Raw genomic sequence first — 23,125 nt, forward strand, 5'->3', positions numbered from 1 at the left:
CAAGCATACAGAAAAGCAATTTCTAAAACCTTAACTTAAAAAATTATTAACTGATCAACTGTTATTTAACATAAATTGTGTGCCAATACTGATGATAAAAAATTATGAAAGATGGAATATTATCCCAGCCTTTAATAGTAAGAAAATTCTGACAGGTGCTATAACATGGATGAACCTTGAGGATATTATGCTAAGTGAACTAGGCCATTTACAACCAAACGAATACCATATCATTCCATTTATATGAGGTACCTAGACTAGTCAAATTTTACCAAAAGTAGATTGGTAGCAGCCAGAGGCTAGGGGGAAGAGGGAATGAGAGTTACTGATGAATGGGTACAGTTTCAGTTTGGGAAAATGAAAAAGTTGTGGAGATGGATGCACAAGAATGTGAGTATATTAACACCACTTCAAAATGGTTAAAACTGTAAACTTCATGTTATGTGCATTCTACTGAAATTTTTTTTTAATTAATGCATAAGAAAAAAAAATATGAAAGAAAAAGTTCATTTCTTGACCCAGCAAGAAGACTCTAGAAATACTGATCACGGGGTAAAAAAAGCAAAGAATAGCAATATCAGGAATGTTTTTTAAAGAGCTAGTATAGATCTTACAGACATTAAAATTACAAGTCAAAAATACAAATGACCTTATGCCAATACATTTGAAAATTTAGGTAATAAATTTCATGAAAAACAAGTTACCAAACAGACTCACAAAAAAGAAAAACTGACAGTCCTGTATCTCTAAAAGAAATTGAGGTCAAAATTTAAAATTCTCTCGTAACAGAAAGGGTTTCATTTCTTATTTATTTCTGGTAGGAATGTAAACTGTTACAACTTCTTTAGAATACAGCATTATTTTGTAAAGTAGCACACCTGTCAATCCTATGATTCAGAAATTCAAGTACTAGAGAAACTCTTGCTCATGGTACATTAGAAAACATGTAGTATTTGTAACGGTAAGAAAATGGAAACAACCCAAATGTCATCAACGAGAATAAACTGTGATGTATTCACTAAATGACTGTACCGCTGCAAAACTGTGTCAAGTATATGCAATGATATAGATCAATCTTAGCAATAATGTGAAGTAGAAAAGAAAATTCCAGATTACATACAGCATAAGACCCTTTTATTTTCATAAAAAATACAACTAATGCTAAAACAATATATTATTTAGACACACATATATTTGATAACGAGTTTTTGAAAAGTTTACTTTGGGAGGCTGAGGCAGGCAGATTGCTTGAGCTCAGGAATGAGACCAGCCTTACCTTTTAAAAAACTTTATTGGCCAGGCGTGGTGGCTCACGCCTGTAATTCCAGACTTTGGGAGGCCAAGGCAGGCGGATCATGAGGTCAGGAGATTGAGACCATCCTGGCAAACACGGTGAAACCCTGTTTCTACTAAAAAATACAAGAAAATTAGCAGGGCATGGTGGCGGGCGCCTGTAGTCCCAGCTTCTCGGGAGGCTGAGGCAGGAGAATGGCGTGAACCCGGGAGGCGGCGGAGCTTGCAGTGAGCGGAGATCGCGCCACTGCACTCCAGCCTGGGCGACAGAGCGAGACTCCGTCTCAAAAAAAAAAAAAAAAAACACTTTATTGTTTGCCAAAAGAGGATGTGAAGTAATTGATTCTTACATATTGCTAGTGGGAGTATAAAAATCTGTTTAGCAAAATCTACTAAAGCTGAACATAAGCAAACCCTATGACCCAGCAGTCCAATCCTAATACCCAACAAAAATGCATTTATAATGTGTACCAAAAGACATGTACAAGAATGTTTATAGCAGCATTATCTACAAGTCCAAAAACTAGAAACAAACCTAAACGTCAATCATCTACAGAATGGATAAATTATAACACATTCACAGAAAAGAATATGATACAGCAATGAAAAAGGAGCTACTGATGATACAACAAGGATGAATTTCAAAAGCAATGCTAAGCAAAGAATGGCAGGTGCAAAAGAGTGCATGCTGCATGTTTCCATTTATATGAACCTCATAATCGAACAAATCTCATCTATTGTGACATAAGTCAGAATACTGCTCTTGTGATATAAATCAGAATACTGGTCAGGGAGAGAATCTGGGTCAGAGCACAGGGAGGCTTCTAGGATCCCGGTAATGTTCTATTATCATGATCTGAATAGTGGTTACATGGCTGTGTTCAATATAAAAATTCATTACATTGTACCCTTAAGGATTTTGCATTTTATGTGTATTACACATCCAAAAAAAAAAAAAATAGGTTTACCAAAAACAAAGAAAAAAACTAAAGATGTCCTTTTACCTCTTACCTTCACAGTTTAATCGATGCTGTCCATTACCCTTAGCATGCACTGACTGACACCCCTAACTGAACACTGGTAGGGTAACAGGCAACACTGGCATACACTCAGGCTTTTCTCTTCCCATTATGTGATACTTACTAAGAGTCTAATCTATTTATTGTTCTCAAACCTATTTAACGCCAGTTGTGTCCATAATTACAATTACATAATTGTCATGAAATATTAATACTGGCTGGGCACGGTGGCTGACACCTGTAATCCCAACACTTTGGGAGGCCAAGGCAGGCAGATCGCTTGAGGTCAGGAGTTCGAGACCAGCCTGGCCAACGTGGTGAAACCCCCATCTCTACTAAAAATACAAAAAAACTAGCTGGATATGGTGGCATGCGCCTGTAATCCACTACTCGGGAGCCTGAGGCAGGAGAATTGCTCGAACCTGGGAGGCAGAGGTTGTAGTGAGCTGAGATTGTGCCACTGCACTCCAGCCTGGGCAACAGAGTAAGACTCTGTCTCAAAAAAGACAGAAATGTTAACACATGGCCGGATGTGGTGGCTCATGCCTGTAATCCCAGCACTTTGGCAGTGCAAGGTAGGTGGACCGCTTGATCCCAGGAGTTCAAGACGAGCCTGGGCAACATAGTAATACCCCATCTCTACAAAAAATTTAAAAATTAGCCAGGCATGATGGCACACGCCTGTAGTCCCAGCTACTCGGGAGGCTAAGGTGGGAGGATCACCTGAGCAGTGATAGCACCACTGTACTTCAGCCTCTGTGACAGACTGAGACCCTGTCTACAAAAAAGAAAAGGAAAAAAAAGTAAAAGTAAACTATAAGAAAAATTATTTCTTTGAAAACTAAATTGAAGGCTCTAGAAGACTAAACCAATACAAATTATTTTTAAAACTGTCCTCAATTTAAATGTGGGTGAGACACATATACAAGTTGGGAGGGAAATTAAAAATCTAAAAAAAGGGTTTGTACTCATTGCTTCAAGTCCCTAAGAGTTCTCACTCTGCTTTAAAAAACCGTAAATAGAAGTTGCAAGCATGTATCACAGGGTGTAATTAATGCCAAAAATACGAAGAATTCTAATCAGCAAACTCATACTAAATACATCAAAGACTGGTGAATAAAGCAAACTCATACTAAATACATCAAAGACTGGTGAATAAATGTACATTTGTTTTAAGCTAAAATAAAACACTATGGGCCGGGCGCGGTGGCTCACACCTGTAATCCCAGCACTTTGGGAGGCCAAGTGGGGTGGATCACCTGAGGTCAGGAGTTCCAGACCATCCTGGCCAACATGGTGAAACCGTGTCTACTAAAAGTACAAAAATTAGCCAGGCATGGTGGTGGGTGCCTGTATTCCCAGCTACTTGGGAGGATGAGGCAGAAGAATCGTTTGAACCTAGGGGGGCAGAGGTTGCAGTGACCCGATATCTCGCCACTTCACTCCAGCCTGGGCAAAAGAGCGAAACTCCATCTCAAACGAATAAAACAAACAAAAAATGCTATGGTATGTATGTATATATCATTTTTTATTTCCTGCTTTAATCAACTTTTCCAATTAACAGCAAACACCATATAAGATCTAATAGTAACAGATAAGAGAACTATAATCAAAGAAAGTTTGCACTAATAACTTTTGGCAAACTAATACAATCTACTAGACAGATAAAACAAAAATATTAACTGTCAACAAGTCTACCTATTATAATGACAAAAGATAAATCAAACTGACCAAAGTTGAGACTGTTGTGCTTAAAAGCAATGCCTCTGGGGCCACATTAGCTATTCTCATTAATCAAAAGGGCAGCGTGGTTCCCTATTCAGGTATGTTCTGGTTAATATCACAGATGTCTCAGAAGAAGATGGCTGCTGAACGGACTACATGGGGCTCAAGAACAAAGGTTCTGAGTATCACTGAATTCGAAAAACAATGGTCTGAGTTTCTCTCTTTTTTTTTTTTTTGAGACAGAGTCTCGCTCTATTGCCCAGGCTGGCGTGCAGTGGCAGGATCTCAGCTCACAGCAACCTCCACCTCTCAGGTTCAAGTGATTCTCCTGCCTCAGCCTCCCGAGCAGCTGGGATTACAGGCGTGTACCACCATGCCTGGCTAATTTTTGTATTTTTAGTAGAGATGGGGTTTTGCCATGTTGGCCAGGCTGGTCTCGAACTCCTAACCTCAAGTGATCTGCCCATCTTGGCCTCCCAAAGTGCTGGGATTACAGGAGTGAGCCACTGCACCTGGCCTGAGTTCTCTTAATAGAAAAGACAAGAGATTTTTACTAATAAATTTGCCCTCAAACTTTTCTCTGTAACATAATATTTAAAATGCCTTCCCTGACTCTGATATAATTCTCAGAAAAAAACAATAAAATTCATGTTACACAAGAACATCCATTTAGGTGGAATTTGGGTACAACAGTTTCTTACTGGGTTTCTTTAAATCCATTGATTGAAAGCATTAGAGGACTCTCAGTGATAGAACTTTGAAGCTTCTCATTTCATTCATTATTCAACTAATATTCATTGAATGCTTACAACTTTCTAAGCTTTGTGAGAGCTTGGGTGGGAGGAGGATGCTCTTTCAGTTTCACAGAAGAATTATGGTATATCAGAATGTAAGGAGGCTTTAATAGGAGAGCAGGTGGTGGAAAAGTGGGGACCAAGCCACTTACCTATTCAACTGTTTGACAATAAAGGGATTTTTAAAAAATGTAGTATTAGGCTAGGTGTGGTGGCTCACGCCTGTAATCCTACCACTGTGGGAGGTCAAGGCGGGAGGATCACCTGAGGTCAGGAGTTTGAGACCAGCTTGGTCAACATGGGGAAACCCTGTCGCTATCAAAACTACAAAAATTAGCCGGCGTGGTGGTGCGTGCCTGTAGTCCTGGCTACTCGGGAGGTTGAGGCAGGAGAATCGCTTGAACCCAGGAGGCAGACGTTGCAGTGAGCCGAGATCGTGCCACTGCATTCCAGCCTGGGCGACAGAGTGAGACTTCATCTCAAAAAAAAAAAAAGAGTATTAACCAGAGTGCTAGCAAGGCAAAGCAAAAGGGGTTTCCCCCAAATAGGGAAGACTTTTTTTCTTTGAAAAGGGATGAGGAAACATCAAATATACTACAGAGAAAGGTAATACCTATCGAAGTAGAAAATAAGGGACAAATAACACAGAAAGGTAATCAAAGACCAAATTAATCTTACATTCACATATTCACAGGCAATTAATTAATTAATTTTTTTTTTTTAAACAGGGTCTGGTTCTGTTTCCCAGGCTGGAGTGTCATGGCACGGTCTTGGCTCACTGTAACCTCCGTCTCCTGGGCTCAAACGATCCTCCTACCTAAGCCTCCTGAGTAGCTGGGACTACAGGCACACGCCACCACATGCAGCTAGTTTTTGTATCTTTTGTAGCGATGGGGTTTCACAATGTTGCCCAGGCTGATCTCAAACTCCTGAGCTCAAGTTCAAGTGGTTTGCCCACCTTGGCCTCCCAAAGTGCTGGGATTACAGGCATGAACCACCACGCCCAACCCTAATCTTTATTTAATGCCTACTATAGGCCAGGAACTATGCTAATAATGCAATTTCACATGCATTATCAAAAATCTTCACAAAAACTCTGTTAGGTAAAGGAAACATACTTCTGAAACAAACAAAAAGTCAAAAAGAACTAGAGGGAAGATTAAGGAGGTCATACCAAATGACTCCAACTTTTTAGTTATGAAAACAGGAGGAAAGAAAGCAGGAAAGCTCGAGGGCTTGAGAGGAACAGATAAGAAACTAACATTTACTGCTTACTAAGTGCCAGCCACTGTAACATCCATTACATACATGTTATTTAATTCTGTGAAGTACTTATCATTCATTTAACTGAAGAACTTGAGGTCTGAGAGTTTCCCAAGACCAAAGAGCCGGTAAGTGGTGAGGTGATGATTCAAACCTAGCTCCATGAAACTACAAATTATATTTCCTTCTGCTATATCAACATCAGGAATGTGCTAGAGAATAAATATGAGAGGAATAAAAAGATCATAAAGCAGCAAAGGCCCAGTTAAAATCACACAGCATGAAATTAGAGTAGATAATGCCAACTCTGTGCCCTCTGCTCCCTGAGTTCAATCACCCAGGTAAAAAGCATTTAACATTAGGAAGTTGCTTGAATTGCAACAAATTTATATGTACATTTAAGGACTAATATAGGGCAGACAAGTTTTACCTCCCTTTAAATTATCATTATTGTTCTTTACAAAACTGAATACCTACAAAACATTAGGCACTGGGTAGGCTTACAGGACTTGCTACCCAACTATTTGAAGCTACAGTTTAGGTAGCTGTACATAGTCCAAACTCAACACTTATCTGAGGAAGTATCTAATGTCAATCAAAATATCAGAAAATATCCACCTAAGAATAACTTTTCTTTTGTTTTCAAAACTGACTTTATTTAAATGAATAGGCCCTAAACTAACAGACATTGGATTATTGCCAAAAATCATAATACAGATCTGTTTACTTCACCTTTTTATGATGTAGGGGAAAACCTTTCAGACTTTAAAATGGACCAGAATTACGCATCTTCAACGGAAACGAGGCACTGCATAATGTATACCCTACCTAGTTATCGCATCCTATGAGATTTATATCCCTCATGGTCTTTGAGCTATTTTATAACTGTAAATTGTAGATAAGTGGTAGCAGTGCAAAGGTTGTTTTTTGTTTTTTGGTTCGTTTTTGAGACACAGTCTTGCTCTGTTGCCCAGGCTGGAGTGAGTGGTGTGATCTCTGCTCACCACAACCTCCGCCTCCTGGGTTCAAGCAATTCTCCTGCCTCAGCCTCCCGTGTAGCTGGGATTACAGGCACATGCCACCATGCCCAGCTAACTTTCATATTTTTAGTAGAGACAGGCTTTCACTATGTTGGTTGGCCAGGCTGATGTCGAACTCCTGACCTCATGATCCACCCACCTCAGCCTCCCAAAGTGCTGGGATTACAGGCGTGAGCCACTGTATCCGGCCCTCATTTTATACTTGTATGAAAATCAGGATTTTTGACTGTTTTTTTTTAATCCCTTAACAATAAATATAACATGTGGTAGATGACCTGGAAAATAAAAAAATTTTAATGCAAAAGCTCAAAGCTCAAGGGAAAGAAACATCCTTTTCTACCCATCTACGTGCTTAATGAAGACCAAACAAAACTTGTGCCTTGTCTCTTCTCAGTTCCAAAATTTTAGGACTCTAAGAAGCATAGTCATTGCTGAAGCTGGTCATTCATTAAGGGCCCATAACTCACAAAAGAATTGTTTGAAATGGTATTTCCAGCTGCTTTTCCTTGATGCATAGTGTAAGTAAAGGACTGTCTCAAGAACAGAAGCTTCATCATTTCAGAAATGCTCTGAATCTTTTGTCTAAACTACTTTTGTTAATTGCACCAATAAAACAGACGGTATGTTTTCATAATGAACTAAAATCTACATTTGACAAATGCTTTTCTGATTCAAAATACTTGTGCCGGTACACATCTGTACAATCATTAAGAATGTTAAATACACCTGCTGCTTTCAAAATAATAGCTGTCTTCTACTAGTATATGTCATATGAAAGGACAGAATGAGCAAGTATTTTTTAACAAATTCACTGGATTCTAATATTCACACAGTTTAAAGAAGCCCAAACCAGAAATCAATGTACAAACTAAACATTAAATCAACAATGTATTTTAAATTCATTAATACAGAAAGGAAAGGGTATATCAACGCTCAGACATTCTGGCTGAGCCCCAAATTTAAAATTATCTCTAATACCACTAGTCTCTATGGAATTACTGGTTTCACAAACAGCTTTTTTCCTCACACAGGATCAAACTAATCCACTGGCAGTCTCTGGAAAGAAGCAGTAAAATCAAGTTGTACCAAAAATCTTTATACTCAGCATTCATTCAAAGCCTTCCAAACCACTCCCAGGCTTGTAACATGTCAGAAAAATATTGCTCTCCCAAGTAATTATTTTGCCCAAAAATGAACAGAGCAATTTAGATTGGAAATAATTTGCTATCCATGTCATTTATAAATCCATGCTACTATAAGTCTTAAAATGAATGCGTAATGCATGCAACATATCATGCATTAAATATTCTAAAAGATAAGCTTTCATCTAGCTGAAATTAGTTAAGTAATACTAGGAGACTTAAAAGCATAAAAAGTTAACTCTTTCTTCTCCCCACCCCTACTCCCTCCAAACCACTTGGGAACCTTGGGAGGGGAACAGGAGTATGTGTCAGGTGGAAGGAAAAAGAATGCAGATAAAACAAACAAGACAACTGAAAAGGTATAAATGTTAATCCCAAAACTTCTGCCAAATTGCAACTGAAGTTAAGGTATTGCAGTGAAGTCTTCTGATTTACAGTAGTTCAAGATCTGTAAGTACCTACTGTCTGTTTTCCTATAATGTCACTCATTTCAAGACTTTGTTTTCTGATTCTTCTCATGGTTCTTATAGCACCAGAAATTAGCATGTGTTTGCAGGAATTCTACCAAAGCTTTATAAAAGTATTTTTCAAATACCAAGTAAAAGTAATTTAGTCAGCTGGCCACAGTGGCTCACACCTGTAATCCCAACACTTTGGGAGGCTGAGGTAGATGGCTCACTTGAGGCCAGAAGTTTAAGACCAGCTTGGGCAACATAGTGAGAACTGCCTCTACAAAAAATAAAAATAAAAAATTAGGCCAGGTGCGGTGGCTCATGCCTGTAATCCCAGCACTTTGGGAGGCTGAGGCAGGCAGACAACCTGAGGTCAGTAGTTTGAGACCAGACTGGCCAACATGGCAAAACCCCGCCTCCACTAAAAATACAAAAATTAGCTGGGCGTGGTGGCAGGCACCTGTAATCCCAGCTACTCGGGAGGCTAAAGCTGGAGAATCCCTTGAACCTGGGAGGCAGAGACAGTAGTGAGCTGAGATCACGTCATTGCACTCCAGCCTAGGTGACAAGAGTGGAACTCTGTCTAAAAAAAATTAAATTAAATTAAATTAAATTAAAAATTAGCCAGGCATGGTGGCACACACCTGTAGCTACTTAGGAGGCTAAGGCAAGAGGATCCCTTGAGCACAGGAGGTTGAGGCATTGCACCACTACACTCTGGCCTAAGAAACAGAGTGAGACCCTGCCTCAAAAAAAAAAAAAAAAAACTGAATCATCTCAAATGAAAGCTACACGGTGAAACCCCATCTCTACAGAAAAACACAAAAATTAGCCCGGCATGGTGGCATGTGTCTGTAGTCTCAGTTACTCAGGAGGCTGAAGTGGGAGAATGGCAAAAGCCCAGGGCCCGGGAGGCGGAGGTTGCAGTGAGCCAAAATCATGCCACTGTACTACTGCCTGGGCAACAGAACAAGACAGGGTCTCTAAATACATAAATAGGGTCTCTAAATACATAAATACATACATGCTAATACACTTTTTCCCTCTATCCCAACTCAACAATATATAGATCTGGATACCAAGAAAAATAAAACAGGTTAATGATTATGTTCAGGCATTTCTTCTTCCCAGAAGTGTTGTAATATGGCAGACAGCTATTTCTGCAACAACTTTCTATTTGCTAGGCTACTGTCTTCTTTTAGGTCATCAGAGAAGATGGGTTGAATCTCTCAGGATGTACAAACCCAGAAAGAGAAAGAAACAGCAAAACGGGAGGAAAAAAACAAAATGGAAACAACACAAAACACAACAGCCTCTACAAACACATATCATAAATCACCTTTTCCGAATATTTTACCTCCAGAGCCAGATCACTACATAAGGTGAGCAAAGCCTTTTCAGATGGGGTCAGGCAGTACAGTAGTTCTAGAGACAGTGCCCTAATGCTGTTCAAAGACTCTTCTAACCTGCTTTACAGTGTCTACATTCTAAATTATTTCCATCACCTAACCCCTTTTCAAAATTTCCCTTAGGAGTATCCCTACAAGAATTAAGAAAGTTAGCTAAACTAATTCAACTGAAAGTGTGAATGACAAACAGGCACACATATTCTTTAACCCTTGCAAAGATGTTACTTATGGATTCAGCTAATCCCTAAATTATAAAATTTTAATAGAGATTTTAATTTCTTTTGTTTCCTCTTTGGAGAGAGAAGCATCATTAAGCCTACTCTGATACAAATGGAAGAGAGAGGAAATTGAATGTCAGTCCAAAGCTCCCAGGTCCTGTCCCTGCTGAAGAAAAGAGGTTTTTATTACTGGGAAGTCTTCTTCCATAGCTCTTGACAAACCAGTTCTTGAACATTTAAAAGAAGAGAGGCCATCTTTCATCTCCCTGCCTAGTGAAAAAGGGAAGAGAAAAGCCTGACCCGGTATATTTCTAGCTTCCAAAACTTGTTAATAGGTGTATGTGTGGGGTGTTTGGTGTTTTAAAATACGTTTGCAAATTCTTTCATCCTTCTCCCATCAGAAGGTAGAGTCTCATTCTTCTCCTCATGAAGGGAATGCAACAGAAGGGGCACTGAGCAACCTCAGAAGCAACCTAGGTCATAAAGGTGATAATGGCCAGGCACAATGGCTCATGCCTGTAATCCCAACACTTTGGGAGGCTGAGGCAGGCAAATCATTTGAGGTCAGGGGTTCGTGACCAGCCTGGCCAATATAGTGAAACCCTGCTTCTACTAAAAACGCAAAAAAATTAGTTGGGCATGGTCATGGGTGCCTGTAATCCCAGCTACTGGGAAGCTGAGGCAGGAGAACTGCTTGAACTCGGGAGGTGGAGGCTGCAGTGAGCTGAGATCACACACTGCACTCCAGCCTGGGCGACTGAGCGAGACTCTATCTCAAAATAAAATAAAATAAAATAAAAGGTGATAAAACTTCTGCAGGTGCTCTCTCGGGCAACTTCGAACTCCTAAGTCACCATGTAAGATATCCAGTAAGCCTCACAGGGTTAGAGAGATGTCTGGGAACACCAGCTGTTAAGGCTTCCCAGCCCAGCCACCAGATATATGAATGAGGAACCCTCTGAGATAATGACTCCAGGACAAGCTACCATCTGTCTCCAACCGCATAAGAGACACTGGTGAGGAAGACTTCTAAATGATTCCAACCCCAGCCATGACCTGACTGCTTCAAGAGAAACCCTAAGAAAGATCTGCCTAGTCAAGCCCAAACATTAGAACCATAAAAAATAAAATAGAATTTTGTTTTACACTGCTAAATTCGGGATGTGTGTTACACATCAATAGATAACCAAAACAGATTTTGGTACAGGGAGTAGATTTTTTTGTTCTGCCATTAAAAAAAAAAAAAGTAAAATGTTTGGTCTTAATACTGCGCAGCAAAGGAAAGCAAAAAGAGCCTTGAGAGTGTAAGCCAAGGCCTGCAGGGTCTTGAGAAAAATGTTAACAAAGGCCTCAAGGAGGCTGTCGTAAAGACTTAAAACAGAGATCAGCAAATTACAGTCTGTAGGTGAAGTTCAACCTGCTGCCTGTTTTTGTAAATAAAGTTTTATTGGGAGGCCGAGACGGGCGGATCACGAGGTCAGGAGATCGAGACCATCCTGGCTAACACGGTGAAACCCCGTCTCTAGTAAAAATACAAAAAAACTAGCCAGGCGAGGTGGCGGCCAGCTACTCAGGAGGCTGAGGCAGGAGAATGGCGTGAACCTGGGAGGCGGAGCTTGCAGTGAGCTGAGATCCGGCCACTGCACTCCAGCCTGGGTGACAGAGCGAGACTCCGTCTCAAAATAAAATAAAATAAAATAAAGTTTTATTGGAACACAGGCATATTGTCTAAGTATGCCAAAGATCATATGGCCCAAAAAGCCTAAAATATTTACTATCTGGCCCTTTACAGAAAAAGGTTGCAGGCCTCTGGCTTAAAAGTAATGCAAAAGTGTTATCGGAAGCTGAAGAATTTTGGGTAACCACAGAAAAGTTTAGCAAAGCTGTCATCTGCAGTAATGTGGAAAACGAAAAATATAATTAATGACTGACAAACTGGATAAGAAGATTTCCAGGTAAAATATCAAGTATCAACTGGTTTCTTTTAGTTGTGTATCAGAAAGTGCAGATAGAGAGAAGCTCAAGAAGAAATTACACAATTTCCAAGCAGAATATAGAAGAAATATAAGGAGCCAAGAGTTGCTAGGTCCAAAAATTAAACTGTTTCTTATCCCCAGCCTTCCCATCATATAGCAAACATTTCTCAAAATTAAGAAATGCGGCCGGGCGCGGTGGCTCAAGCCTGTAATCCCAGCCACTTTGGAGGCAGACGGGCGGATCACGAGTCAGGAGATCGAGACCATCCTGCTAACACGGAAACCCCGTCTCTACTCAAAAATACAAAAAACAGCGGCGAGGGCGGGCGCCTTTGTGCCCCACTACTCGGCGATGGGGTTGGAGGCAGGAGATGGCATGAACCCGGGAGGCGGAGCTTGCAGTGACTGAGATCCGGCCCTGCACTCAGCCTGGTGACAGCGAGACTCGTCAAAAAAAAAAAAAGAAAAAAAAAAGAAATGCCCCATACCAGGCATCGTGGCTCACGCCTGTAATCCCAGCAATTTGGGAGGCTGAGGCGGGTGGATCACCTGAGGTCAGGAGTTTGAGACCAGCCTGACCAATATGGTGAAACCCCATCTCTACTAAAAATACAAAATTAGCCTGTAATCCCAGCACTTTGGGAGGCTGAGGTGGGCAGATCAGGAGGTCAGGAGTTCAAGACCAGCCTGGCCAAGATGGTGAAACGTCGTCTCCACTAAAAAAATACAAAAATTAGCTGGGTGGTGTGGCACATGCCTCTACTCGGGAGGCTGAGGCAGGAGAATCACTTGAATCCAGGAGGTGGAGGTTGCAGTGAGCCGAGATCACGTCACTGCACTCCAGCCTGGGTAACATGAGTGAAATTCTGCCTCAAAAGAAAAAGAAAGAAATGCTCCCTGGGTAGGAACAGTGGCTCATGTCTAAAATCCCAGCACTTTGCAGGGCCAAGGTAGGAGGATCGCTTGAGGCCAGGAGTTCAAGACCAGCCTGGGCAACATAGTGAGACTCTGTCTCTACCAAAAATTTAAAAATCAGCCAGGCATGTGCCTACAGTCCTAGCTACTCAGGAGGCTGAGGTGGGAGGGTTACTTGAGCTAAGAAGTTCAAGGCTGCAGTGAGCTATGATCACACCACCACACTCCAGCCTTTGAGACAGAGCAAGACCCCGTCTCAAAAAAAAGGAAAAAAAAAAAAAGCCTTCTGGGCAAAGATCAAATCCAAAGCACACCAGGGAAAATTGACATTAAGATTAAAACTTTATTTAGACCAAGAGTCAGCAAACATTTTCTGCAAAGGGCCAGATAAATATTTTAGGCTTAGGGCCATATACAGACAGTCTCTATTCAACTTTTTTTTTTTAAACCCTTTGAAAATGTAAAAACAAGTCTTAGTTCGATGGCCTTTGTTTGCCTACTTCTAGTTCAGAAGTCAAAGACATTTAAGATGGTACCTCATAGACTGTTTCAAACCAAAGGCCTTCTAAGAATTCTACAGGTGTTGTCCCACAAAAGCCGTAGAGAAAAACCTAAGTTCTACATGTTCTATCAATGTGTAAGTGTGGCTTTTATCTAATGCATTAAAACTCCCTTCCCATAAGAGTCACAGAAAATCTACTAAGTTTTAAAGAGAATTTTATGTTCAGAAACACTGTCATCTTGGACTAAAAGGGACAGAGACCATACAAAATGAAAAGAGGCTTCTGGACACCCAAACTTTTATGCGCAGGAAAGCAGCCAAGAAAAGTACTCTATTTCAACACAGTACATTTTATGGAAAAGGAAGAGTTCAAAAGGCAGACCAAGAGCTATGGAGGATCATTCCTAGGCAGTAGGGCTGATCCCTCCAATAATGTTACGGAACTGGTAATACATGCCTGGTTGGATTTCGGAATTGCTGTGAACCCGTGACTGTGTTCCTCCCATTTTTCTGTGTTTTTAAACAGGAGTGAATATAGTGGTTATCTTCTGCTTGTCCAGTGTTGCATATTGGGTAGGCTGGGAATGCAGGGGAGATGCCCTGACTCTTTAGTTCACAGGTCTTCAGAGTGAAAGCAATGGTACTCAAGGAACTACACCCAAGGAACCATATCTGAGTAGCCTAATTTACACCTGGATCTGATTTAGATCGCAAGATCCTGGACCTCAAACCTGAGACTAATGCTAAAGTATATTAGGTAAGATTCTGGGGGCCTTGAGAAGGGGTGAGTATATTCTGCAAGTGGGAAGAATGAAAATAATTTGTGACCAAAGAGCAGACTGAGGTATCCTTGGAATATGACATGTTGGCAAGATAGGGTGGCTCACACCTATAATCCTAGCACTTTGAGAGGCTGAGGCAGGAGGATCACTTGAGCCCAGGAGTTCCAGGCCAGCCTGAGCTACATAGCAAGACCCTGTCTCTATGAAAAATAAATAAACAAACAAACAAATAAATAAAATTAAAATTAAAAAGTTACAGTAGTCTGGCTACCATAAAATCCCTATGCTGGAGTGACTACATGAAAATACAGAGAGATGTCCAACGGGCCCTAGTTGTTCCATCCCCTGCCTATTTGAACTTCCCTGCTCCTGTCAGATATGTAAGTACAGAAGGAAGCCATCAAGGTATCTCTAGGCTCAATCACCATCTGATTACAACTGCATGACAGAACTTGAGCAAGAACCACTTAGCTGAGCCCAGTCAACCCCCAAAACCATGAGGGTTTTGTGCACTAAGTTTGGAGTTATTTTGTTCCTTAGTATTAGATAACTGTAACAACATGCCTGGAGATCCCAGCCTGAGACTCTGGAAGTTCAAACTTAGCCTGCCTTTCTATATTACCAATCAATTAACATCAAATACTAGCTTTATGCTTACTCGGTTCCTTCTTCTTTCCCCAGATGAAATGTTTGATTTGACCATGGCAAAAGATATTTTTATAATTGGTTTAACATGTATTCAATTACAATGTAACAAAATTATTAGAGATTTCAAGATTTATGCCAATCTAAGTGTTATTTGAATCTAACTTTAAATATTCTTCTCTAAATTCAAATATTATTTGAATTTTTTTTTTAGAATGAGGGTCTCACTCTGTTGCCCAGACTTAGTACAGTGTGTTGTTATCATGGCTCACTGAAGTCTCAAACTCCTGGCTTCAAGAGATCCTTCTACCTCAGCCTCCCAAAGTGCTGGGATTACAGCCATGAGCCACCATGCCCAGCCTGAAACAACTTCTAATTATTTACACACACACATAATCAATGGTTTACTGCCTACTAACATTTATTTTACAATTTTTTTACATTATTAGATAATTTGACCGGGCACAGTAGCTCGCGCCTGTAATCCCAGCACTTTAGGAGGCCAAGGTAGGCCAATCACCTGAGGTCAGGAGTCAGGAGTTCAAGACCAGCCTGGCCAACATGGTGAAACCCATCTCTACTAAAAACACAAAAATTAGCTGGGCGTGGTGGTGCATACCTATAATCCCAGCTACTTGGGAGACTGAGGCAGGAGAATCGCTTGAACCCAAGAGGCAGAGGTTGCAGCGAGTCAAGACGGCGCCACTGCACTCCAACCTGGGCGACAGAGAGAGACTCCATCTCAAAAATAAAATAACATTATTAGGTAATTTGAGACTGATGGTCATGCTACCTCCTCTGCAATATAACACTAATTTATAGTGTTTTAAAATGCAGTTGTATCTGCAGAACTAAAATAATCATCACTAACATATAAGAACCACTATTTCTAAGGCCTCATCATCTTTAAATGCTGTAAGTTTGGAGAAAATAAACCTTTTGCATTTGAAGATGTACAATTCAATGTGTTTTAGATCACTGGCCGGGAATTTAATGTTCTAGCTCTCTTAGAAGAAAAAAATGGAATTTGATTTTCACATATTATAAACACGGTTAAGCCCAACTTCTGTAGAGAAACTAAAACAGCTGAGCCAAGAACTAATTGGCCCCAGCAGAATGGCAGAAGGTACTGTAAAAGAACAGCAAGGAAGCCTGAGGTCAAGGTAACTTACCTCTGAAAGAATAATTACTTTCTCCATTGTGTGAGCACTTCCAACTAGACACATCCTAAATTATTTAGCAGTGGTTTAATTAATCTTTTTTCACTTTTTCCTAGACTGTCAAATGTTTGATTTTTTAAAGCAAGTACCAAGAGGAAAAAATCAAATATAATCATAATTAGTTTGAGAAGAAATTTTAAAGAATAAAGTATGTATTCTGCTTTAGATATGATTCTTTGAATACTGAATCATGCAGATACCCAAGTCTACTCTATGAAGAAAACTATTTTAATAAGCTTTTTTTTTTTTTTTTGGCGGGGGGGACCAAAAATATTTATTTACTCACGGTAGATATGGCACATGCTTCATTTCACATTTCAGTAAAGTCTCTTCTCATAGTCTCAGTAAAACATGCATATTCATCAAGATAAGCTAGTATTTGAGTTATGGAGGCTTGGAAGTCCAAGTTGAGCGGCACATCTGGTGGGAGCCTTCTTGCTGGTGTGTTCTCTTTGATGTTTCCTGAGATGACCAAGGGCATTACATGGCAAGAGGACTGAGTATGCTAACATCAATAACCTTCTCTATTACTACATTAGATGGGTAGCTAAAAGGAAAGAGAAGGTCAGCATGCAAACATCTATTTAACCCATAATGTGGATGATTTTAAATGTCAGTATGGGCTCTGGGTCCTGATAGCAGAGTCATCCCATCCAAGGGAAGAGAAAAGGTTCTCGCTTGCTCATAGGGCAAAAGTTTAGGCCCTATACAAATTTTGAAATAAGTAAATGTCACCTCCCACAGAGAACCCACAACTACCTAATTCCTCCTTCCTCATTCAAAAGTCCTTTGATAAAACTAAAAGTGTCGGGAACACACTAAAACTCACTGAACTCAGTCACATTAAAGAATGGATATTTGATAGCACCTAACCCTCCCATGAGAGAAAAGATTAGAAACTATATATAACATAGTGGAGAAAATGCTGGTTTCCAAAAAAAAAAAAAAAAAAAAAAAAAATCCTTTTAAGCTCTACATCAAAGAGATATGGGTGTTTTGCTTACCACTATATTCCCCAACATCTAATATAGGAATAAATACATCAGTGAGCACTCAAAACTTTGCATAAATGAATAGATGGTCTGCTTTTATCTCTTACGTAAGAAACTTGCACTTAGAGTCTATCAGTAACTAGCTATGTAACTCTGGACAAGTTTCTTGATTTCTCAAGCTTTATTTTCCATTATACAACACAAAATGAGGTCAGGCAGGAGTTGGGGAGAAAGATTAGATGGTAAGTATGCTGAGGGCGAGGATCCTCTCTGTCCTACTCATTCTGCATCCCAGTGCCTAACAAAGTGGCTAGGGTATATTCAACTTTTTTTCAGATACATGGTGTGCAGCCATCAAACATGTATTGAACAGGCTGGGCACAGTGGCTTACACCTGTAATCCCAGAACTTTGGGAGGCCGAGGTGGGCGGATCACTTGAAGTCAGGAATTCAAGACCAGCATGGCCAACATGGTGAAACCCCATCTCTACTAAAATATAAAATTAGCTGGGCCTGTTGTTGCGTGCCTATAGTCTTGGCTACTCAGGAGGCTAAGGCAGGAGAATCACTTGAAGCCAGGAGGCGGAGGTTGCAGTGAGCACTCCAGCTTGGGCGACAGAGCAAGACTCCATCTCAAAAAAAAAAAAAAAAANACACAAAATGAGGTCAGGCAGGAGTTGGGGAGAAAGATTAGATGGTAAGTATGCTGAGGGCGAGGATCCTCTCTGTCCTACTCATTCTGCATCCCAGTGCCTAACAAAGTGGCTAGGGTATATTCAACTTTTTTTCAGATACATGGTGTGCAGCCATCAAACATGTATTGAACAGGCTGGGCACAGTGGCTTACACCTGTAATCCCAGAACTTTGGGAGGCCGAGGTGGGCGGATCACTTGAAGTCAGGAATTCAAGACCAGCATGGCCAACATGGTGAAACCCCATCTCTACTAAAAATATAAAAATTAGCTGGGCCTGTTGTTGCGTGCCTATAGTCTTGGCTACTCAGGAGGCTAAGGCAGGAGAATCACTTGAAGCCAGGAGGCGGAGGTTGCAGTGAGCACTCCAGCTTGGGCGACAGAGCAAGACTCCATCTCAAAAAAAAAAAAAAAAAGGGCCGGGCGCGGTGGCTCACGCCTGTAATCCCAGCACTTTGGGAGGCCGAGATGGGCGGATCACGAGGTCAGGAGATCGAGACCATCCTGGCTAACATGGTGAAACCCCATCTCTACTAAAATACAAAAAAAAAAATTAGCCGGGCGTGGTGGCAGGCGCCTGTAGTCCCAGCTACTTGGGAGGCTGAGGCAGGAGAATGGCGTAAACCCGGGAGGCAGAGCTTTCAGTGAGCTGAGATCGTGCCATTGCACTCCAGCCTGGGTGACAGAGCGAGACTCCGTCTCAAAAAAAAAAAAAAAAGAAAGGCCAGGCGCAGTGACTCACACCTGTAATCTCTCAGCACTTTGGGAGGCCAAGACAGGCGAATCACTTGAGGTCAGGATTTTGAGACTAGCCTGGCCAACATGGCAAAACCCTGTCTCTACTAAAGATACAAAAATTAGCTAAGCACGGTGGTAGGTGCCTGTAATCCCAGCTACTCGGGAGGCTGCGGGAGGAGAATCACTGGAGCCCAGGAGGCGGAGGCTGCAGTGAGCCGAGATTGCGACACTGCACTCCAGCCTGGGTGACAAAAAAAAAAAAAAGTAATACTATCATCTCCAAATTAGGTGTGGCCTTAGAAAAGCTGGCATATCTCTGCTATCAGGTAGTAATGACTAATACATTCAAGAACCTCAGCTTGAACAAGGTATTACGGCTGACGTATTCCCAAATTATCCTTGATTTTAAAGTCTAATAATGAGTAACTTTTTAGATATTAACTCATATAGCATTTTACAGTCTGTAACCTACCATTTAACACTGACTTTGTTTTCATTCAATCAATCATCTGCTATGTGTCAAACATGCTGCTAGCCAAGGAGCCCACAAACTCTGTCAAGGGCCACACAACAAATATTTTAGGCTTTGCTGGCCACACAGTCTGTCACAGTGCTCAATTCTGCTGTTGCAATGCAAAAGCTGCACTGACAATATGTTAATGAATGAGCATGGCTGTGTCCTAATTAAACTTTATTTACAAAAAGACACAGCAGGCCATTTTTGGCTTGGCAACCCCTGTCTTAGCCTATGGGGAGATAGCAATAAAACATTTTTTAAATTAAAATTTGAATAAATAAAATACACACAGAGCCTATCAGATCTGGATAAGTGCTACAGAGAAAATGAAGCAGGGTAAAGGTGATACAGAGCCAGGGCCTCACCAATATGGTGACATTTGAGCCTGACTGCTGAAGTAAGGAAGAGGAAAAGCCATACTACCTGCATAGGAAAAGCATTCTAGGAGAGGCAACAGCAAGCACAAATGTTCTGAAGAAGAAACAACCTGGCATCTTAGAAAAACAGCAAGGATGTCACTGTGGCTAAAGGAACATGAGCAGTGGAGAGTCATAGGAAATCAGGCCAGAGGAGTAAACTGAAGTCAGACTTTGCACAACCTTTCAGTCCACTGTCACAACTTTGGCTTTTACTCTAAAATGGAAAACCACTGGAAGATCTTGAGCAAAGAAGTGACAACCTCATTTGACTTCATTTTATGGAGGTCTGTTGAGAAAAGACTGCACAAAGACAAGGACAGAAAGAGAGAACTCAATCAGAAGACTAATGCAACAATCCAGGAAAGAGAGGACAGCAGTTTGAATCTGAGTGGTAGTAGCAGAGAGGGTGGTAAGGTTCAGTATGTATTCTCAAAGTAAAACAAGATGAAATGTGATATGTACAGGGAGAGAGGCATCAAGGACGATTCCAAGGTTTTTATCCCAAGTAACTGGAAGGATAGTCTATTTACTGAAATGGGGATGACCGTGAAAGAGGAATAGGGGTTCATATGAAGTTTGAGATGCCTATTATATCCACTATTAGACATGCACACAGAGATGTTAAGTGGCCAGTGGGATATACAAGTTTGGTGTTAATATTATTTTACATTATGATTGTTCCCAGTATATGTTTGCTCTCTCCAATTGTGTTATAAAATCCTTAAGAACAAGAACACCTCACTTTCACTTTATTCACAGGTGATAGTATCAAGACTAATTCTTACTTTTTTTTTAACCAAATCTAATCTGCCTTGATCTTGGAACTCTTACTTTATACACAATTTTGATAGAGTTATAATTCTAGTTCCTGAATCCACCAAAAGATAGAAGTAGCAAATTTAAAATGGGGGGGAAAAACAGCTATCACTGACAGCTGACAAAGGAATACACAGAAAAGAAAGCATAAAAAGCTGACAAAAACTAGGCTGGGCGCGGTGGCTCACACCTGTAATCCCAGCACTTTGGAAGGCCAAGATGGGAGGATAGCTTGAAGCCAGGAATTCAAAATCAGAGTAGGCACCATAGTGAGACTCCATCTCTACAAAAACTAAAAAAAAATTAGTCAGGTGTGGTAGTGCACACCTGCAGTCCCAGCTACTTGGGAGGCTGAAGTGGGAGGATCGCTTGAGATCGCTTGAGCTTGGGGTCAAGGGCTCGTGGAGGTTTGATTGGCACTGCTGCAACTCAGCCTTGATGACAGAGGCAAGAGACCTGTCTTTAAAAAAAAAAAAAAAAAAAAAAAGTTGACAAAAACTAGAAAGATCTAGCATTCCAAGATTATTATTTACTATAGGTATTACACAAACAACTGTACATATATGTCAGTATCCTCCCGAATTCAAGCAATCCTCCTCCTGCCTCAGCCTCCCAAGTAGCTGGGATTACCAGCATGCACCACCATGACCAGCTAATTTTTGTATTTTTAGTATAGACAGGGTTTCACCATGTTGGCCAGGCTGGTCTTGAACTCCTGACCTCAAGTGGCCCACTCGCCTTGGCCTCCCAAACCAAAGGCATTGTTCTGACAGCACAAAATTTTTCCAAATATCTTTAGTTACATTTAATGTAATTTTCAAATGTCATGTTTTAAAGTATTGTTATTTAAAATGGAAGAAATTGTATGCAAAAGAGTAAATGTCAACTATTTGAAAAATTTATATATGTGTTATCCTCACAGGTTTGTTAGAAGGCAGATGAAATTATATACGTGAAAGTCGTCTAATAAACATTTATTTGGACTCACCCTGTACTAAAAATGGTAGCTGTTTAAGAAAAAGCAAGGTATCATTCAAGCTCAAGTCTCTCCTTTTTTTGAGACAGTCTCACTCTCTCGCCCAGGCTGGGGTGCAGTGGTGCAATCTTAGCTCACTGCAACCTCGGCTCACTGCAACCTCTACCTCCCGAGTTCAAGCGATTCTCCTGCCTCAGCCTCCCAAGTAGCTGGGATTACAGGCATGGGTCACCATGCCCAGCTAATTTCTGTATTTTTAGTAGAGACGGGGTTTTGCCACATTGGCCAGGCTGGTCTGGAACTCCTGAACTCAGGCGATCCACCCGCCTCAGGCGATCCACCCGCCTCAGCCTCCCAAAGTGCTGAAAATTCAAGCGTGAGCCACGGCGCCCAGCCCAAGCTGAAGTCTCTTCTTGAGAGATGGACATATGAACAATTGTAACACAATGTGATCAGTAAAATGAATACAGATGTTGAATTCAGACATCTGGGTTTAAATTTTGACACTGTGTCAAAATTTAAGTGCCTAATTTTAGGCATGTTACCAACATCTCTGGACAATTATTAAAAAGATTATATATAAACATGTAAAGCATCTAGCACATAGGAAATGAAAGGTAGCTAATGATAATCCTCATACAGACATGATACAATGAAATAATAATGATGGGTTAAACCAGGTGCCATCACACTTTTTCTGTAAAGAGCAAGATACCAAATATTTTAGGCTTTGCAAGCCCTACAATCTGTATTGCAACCACTCAAATCTGCTGCTGCAGTGTAAAAGCAGCCATAGACAATACAAAAAAAAAAAAAGAAAGAAAAGAAAAAAAAATGAGCATGGCTGTGTTCCAACACAAGTATTTTTCAGGGACACTGATACTTGAATTTAATATAATTTTCATGTGTCACAAAATATTCTCCTTTTTATTCTTTCAACCACTTAAAAGTATAAGAACCATTCTTAGCTTGCAGGCCATACAACGACAGGCAGCAGGCCAGATCTGACCTGTCCGTGAACAGTAGTTTACCAACCCCTGGTATATAGGAATGCTGGGGATGAAGACAGTGATCAGAACAGATGACTCTGTTCTCTGTTCCCCTGCGAAAATAAGGTTTGGCAGTTGGAGGGGCAAACACAGCATACATTTGGCTGCTTGACACATAACTATTCTCCCCTATTCTCTTTGACTGGCTAATTTCTGCTCATCTTTCAAGTCTCTATCTAAACGTGACTACTGTAAGCAGGGCACAGTGGCTCACGCCTATAATCCCAGCACTTTGGGAAACCAAGGAAGGAGGATCACCTGAGGCCAGGAGCTGGAGATCATCTTAGGCAACATAGCAAGACCCTGTCTATACGAAAAATTAGCTGGACATGGTGGCATGCACCTGTGGTCCCAGCTACTTGGGAGACTGAGGCGGGAGGATCCCTTCGGCCCAGGAGTTCAAGGCTGCAGTGAGCTAAGATCACACAACTACACCCCAGTCTAGGCAACAGAGCAAGATCTTTTTTTTTTTTTTTGAGACGGAGTCTCGCTCTGTCGCCTGGGCTGGAGTGCAGTGGCCGGATCTCAGC

The 23,125-nt window shown here is 40.9% G+C and overlaps 1 protein-coding gene across 8 annotated transcripts in view; it reads right to left on the reverse strand.

The window, feature by feature from the left end:
• SPATS2 (spermatogenesis associated serine rich 2) overlaps positions 1 to 23,125 on the reverse strand; it is a 171,357-nt gene that overhangs the window by 112,424 nt on the left and 35,808 nt on the right. For 3 of the 8 annotated variants that reach the window (XM_017894793.1, XM_017894795.1, XM_017894794.1), the window contains one exon: positions 16,682 to 16,857. The exons of the other annotated variants lie outside the window; for them this stretch is intronic. The gene's annotated coding sequence lies outside the window, so the exon portion shown is untranslated. The remainder of the gene's footprint in view (positions 1 to 16,681; positions 16,858 to 23,125) is intronic. 8 annotated transcript variants of the gene reach the window in all.

Source organism: Rhinopithecus bieti, unplaced genomic scaffold (assembly GCF_001698545.2).
Source record: "Rhinopithecus bieti isolate Rb0 unplaced genomic scaffold, ASM169854v2 scaffold_24390, whole genome shotgun sequence".
NCBI classification, from domain to species: Eukaryota; Metazoa; Chordata; class Mammalia; order Primates; family Cercopithecidae; genus Rhinopithecus; species Rhinopithecus bieti.